The sequence below is a fragment of the Zalophus californianus genome, chromosome 2 (assembly GCF_009762305.2).
Source record: "Zalophus californianus isolate mZalCal1 chromosome 2, mZalCal1.pri.v2, whole genome shotgun sequence".
Taxonomy (NCBI): domain Eukaryota; kingdom Metazoa; phylum Chordata; class Mammalia; order Carnivora; family Otariidae; genus Zalophus; species Zalophus californianus.
Genome location: NC_045596.1, coordinates 67128959 through 67133367, shown reverse-complemented (window position 1 = coordinate 67133367; position 4409 = coordinate 67128959).

Here is a 4409-nt window from a genome sequence, read left to right as displayed (position 1 = left end):
TAGAAGTTTATTAAGTGAAGATACAGAAAAAGCTCTCAAGAGCGAGAGGGGTCCCAACAGGGTTGCCCCACTTTTGCAACTTTAACATCCCATGTGGGGAGTCAAATTATTTTTTTAAGATTTTATTTATTTGAACAGGAGAGAGGGGAAGTGCAGAGGGAGAGGGAGAAGCAGACTCTCTGCTGAGCAGCAAGCCCAACCTGGGACTCTATCCCAGGACCCTGGGATCATGATCTGAGCCGAAGGCAGATGCTTAACCGACTGAGCCACCCAGGTGCCCCAAATGATTTTTTTAAATCTAAAATATCTTCTTTAGGACTCACCCTCCAAATCAGAGGAAACAGCAGAGAAGTAAAAATTGTTCTAAGGATCAAATATTATTATGAGTACAGAAGTGCTTAAAATTTGTAAATCTATTGAAGGATACACTTACATTAGCCTTCTCTTATCTACAGGAGGTAGTTGCCGAGACCCCCAAAGGATGCCTAAAACCACAGGTAGTACTGAGCCCTAAATATGCTATGTTTTTTCTATGCACACATACTATGATAAAGTTTAGTTTATAATTGATAAAGTTAAGAATAATAACTAATAATAAAATAGAACAATTATAACAATATACTATAATAAAAGTTATGTGAATGTGGTCTCCCTCTCTCTCTCAAAGTATCTTATTGTACTGTACTCACCCTTCTTGTAGGACACCCTTCTTCTTATGAGATGATAAAATGCCTGTATGATGAAGTGAAGTAATTATGTAGGCATTGTGATGTAGCATGAGGTTCCTATTGGCCTCTGTTGATATATCAGAAGGAAGATCATCTGCTTCTGGATGATGATTGACCTCCGCTAAGCGAAACCATGGAAAGTGAAAGCATGGAGGCGGGGTTGGGGTGGGGTGGGGTGGGGTGGAAGGATTACCATAAGTGAAGTGTTCTGGTTGACTCATCATTTGAACAAATATTTGTGGAGTGAATGAATTTATTCACCATCTACTAGGTACTATGCCCCCGTATTAGGCAGGATTCTCTAGAGAAATAAAACCAGGAGATTCTATAGGAGAATTTATATATAAATATAAATATATAGATATGATTTATTTTAAGACATTGGCTCACATGGGTAGGGAAGCTGACAAGTCCAACATCTGCAGAGTAGACCAGCAAGCTAGAGACCCCGGAAAGAGCCCCAGGAGACTCAGGAGAGAGGAGGGAGGCTGGGGATGAAGTTCAATAACCAATGGCCAGTGATTTAATCAATAGTGCCTATACAATGAAGCCTTGATAAAAACTCTTGAACAACAAGATTCAGAGTGCTTCCTGGTTGTTGAACATGTTGATGTGGCAGGGGGATGGTTTACTCTGACTCCACAGGGACCTATCTGTGTTTTGGACCCTTCTGAACCTCGCCCTATGTACCTCTTCATCTGGCTGTTCATTTATATCTTTTATGATAAACTGCAATCATAAATGTAGTGCGTCCTTGAGTTTTGGAACTCATTCTAGATCATTATCAAACCTGAGGGAGGATCACAGGAATGCCTAAATCTGTAATCCATAAGGCAGAAGTGCAGTTAGACTGAAGACTCCATTTGTTACTTGGCATCTGAGGTAGAGACAGTCTTGGAGGACTGAGCTTAAGTCTTGGGGGACTTAACGTATAGGGTCTGCACTAACTCTGTCCAATGAGTTACAGAATTGAATAGAATTGTAGGACACATAGGTGGTTTCAGAGAATAGGAGAACTGGGAATTGTTGGGGAAACAACACAGAACTTAACCTAGGAGGCTAGTTTGGGCTGTAACCATGTGTCCCTTTCAGGGAGATAAGAAATTTTATTATCCTTCTGGATCAGAGCAATTCACTAGACAAATGGATATATCTGATCTTCTTGGTATATAAAAAATAAAATACTCCTAGGGGAAGTGAAGGCAAACATTCTCTATCGTTATACTATATACATCTCAGTATGCCAGGAGGTTAGTGCTTTTTATAGGAGCACCAAGAAATTTGGGAAGATCGGGCGCCTGGGTGGCTCAGTTGGTTAAGCGACTGCCTTCGGCTCAGGTCATGATCCTGGAGTCCCAGGGTCGAGTCCCGCATCAGGCTCCCTGCTCAGCGTCTGCTTCTCCCTCTGACCCTCCCCCCTCTCATGTGCGCTCGCTCTCTCTCTCTCTCTCTCTCATTCTCACTCTCTTAAATAAATAAAATCTTTTTAAAAAAAAGGAATTTGGGAAGATCTATTTCCCTGCAGAACTTTGTATGTGCTCTTAGACTAGCACATCCTGCCTCCATCCCTCTCCTCCCCCTATCCTATCTTGGGTTAGTTACTTTGGACCTGAGCTTCAGATCTCAGACCACACATCCCTTCTTCTGGAAGACTTTCTTGACCTCACCACACCAAGCTCAGCAAGATGTTCCTCCAGAGTGCTCCCACAGTGCCCTGGGTCTAGAGAACAGAGCACTGTCACCTAGTATCGAACACTGTTTTCCCCTCTAGTCTGTGTGCTCCTTGACAATAGGACTTTTCCCCCTTGACATGCCCTCTGCTAAGTACAGTGCTTTCATGAAACAAGAATTCAATACATATTTTGTTAAATTTTGTTAAATATCTAACTCTAAGGAGTTTACAATCAAAATGAGAACATAAAATTAGTATAATACAAAGGAAAATTACTTAAATTCTGTAAAACAGAAAAAAGCAAAATTCTAGTAGTGTTTAAGGAGAAAAAAATTGTATATAGTTGAAGGACTATGTCTACAGCTCCAAATGCCACAGCAGTAGTGATGGAAAGTTACTGCTCTCTCATGTAACGTTCAGTGGTAAAGTGTAATCAAAGAAAATACTGAACTCAGAAACTCAACTTTCACCTTCATCGCTGCCCCCCGACCCCAATTCCCCCCACCCCCCACCCCAATCCAGCTCTAGGGCTCTTTCTCCAACAAACACAAAAACTGCTCTGATGACAGGTCTAATGATTGCTCTGAAGTAATGAGCCCACCAAGGAAGCTAGAAGCCTAGCTCCAGACAAGGGCACTCTCACTGATGGTGACAATTGCAGGACCATGTCTGGGAAGAGCACTTTTGCACCAAGCTGCAGAGGAAGGGCTGTCCGCTCTGAAAGTTTGTTTTCTCTGTACCTCCCCTGAGCTCCTTTCATCAGAGACAGGACAATGCACAGCATTCTCACTCCAAATCTAAATCTTCTAAAAATGGTGAAAAGGAAAGGAAGGGGCACCTGGGTGGCTCAGTAAGTTAAGCGTCTGCCTTCAGCTCAGGTCATGATCCCAGGGCTCTCTGCTCAGCAGGGAGTCGGCTTCTCCCTCTCCCCACCCTCCCCCTCCCCCTCCCCCCCTTGCTCACTTTCCCTTCCTTTCTCTGAAATAAATAGATAAAATCTTTAAAAATAAAAAGGAAAGGAAAATGTGGGATATTCCCCCTCAACTCTACATAAATATACACTGCAAGGCTTCCAAGAAATAAAACTAAGGATCACATGGCATAGATATATTCCACTTTGGGGACAATCTAGATCCTTGATACGCCTTGATATACAGAAACCCATCTTTCCAAAGGCCAAGGCAATTATATAGCAAAATTTCCCGATGCCTTGATCCCTCCGTCTACAACCAGCGAACAAGCGGTGAGCTAGTTTTGTAGAATTATCAAGGACTGCCCCCTCCTCACCACCACTGGAGACTCAAGATAGCTCAGAATCACTTCTGGTTTTAAGGAAAAGAGCTTAAAGACTAACCCCATTCTCTATAATACTACAATGCAGATGAATGACTAACCTACGGTTACTAAATGGTTAAATGGGATAATACATGCATAGCGCCTGTAACAGTGCCTGGCAGACAGCGCTATCCCAGAATTGTCTATAATTAAGAGCACGACCAGATGTCCTAGCTGCAGGCTCTTACCATCCCACAAGCTCACTGCCTCTTGATTACACAAACTCCTCTGAACTGTCTGTCAAATTTAAGGTTTTCATTTGTGTAATGCATGAATGTCCCTTAACTCTGAGCACGGTTTTAATTTACATTCTTACATTTGGCGCTTGGTGCCCTTTCCGCTTTAAAAAGGAAACACCTGCCCGCAAATCAGTATTTTGGTAGGTTTTACGAGGTTTCCTTTTTTTCCTGCTACAACTGTTCCAAGTGAGTAAACACTATCCTTGTTCATTTATTAGGAAAGCTGATAATAGGAATTCCTCTTAACGCTAAGTGTCTTGGGGAACGCCGCCCCCAAGGTTACAGGGACCTCGATAACACTCCCTCGGCGTTACTAGAAACGCTCGGACCACATCGCCACTCAGACCCGGTGGACGTGGACCGTCACTCACTGACGTCACTGCGCAAGCCTGCCGCGACCTGACGCCAGGGAATGACCTCAGGCCGGTGCGGGGC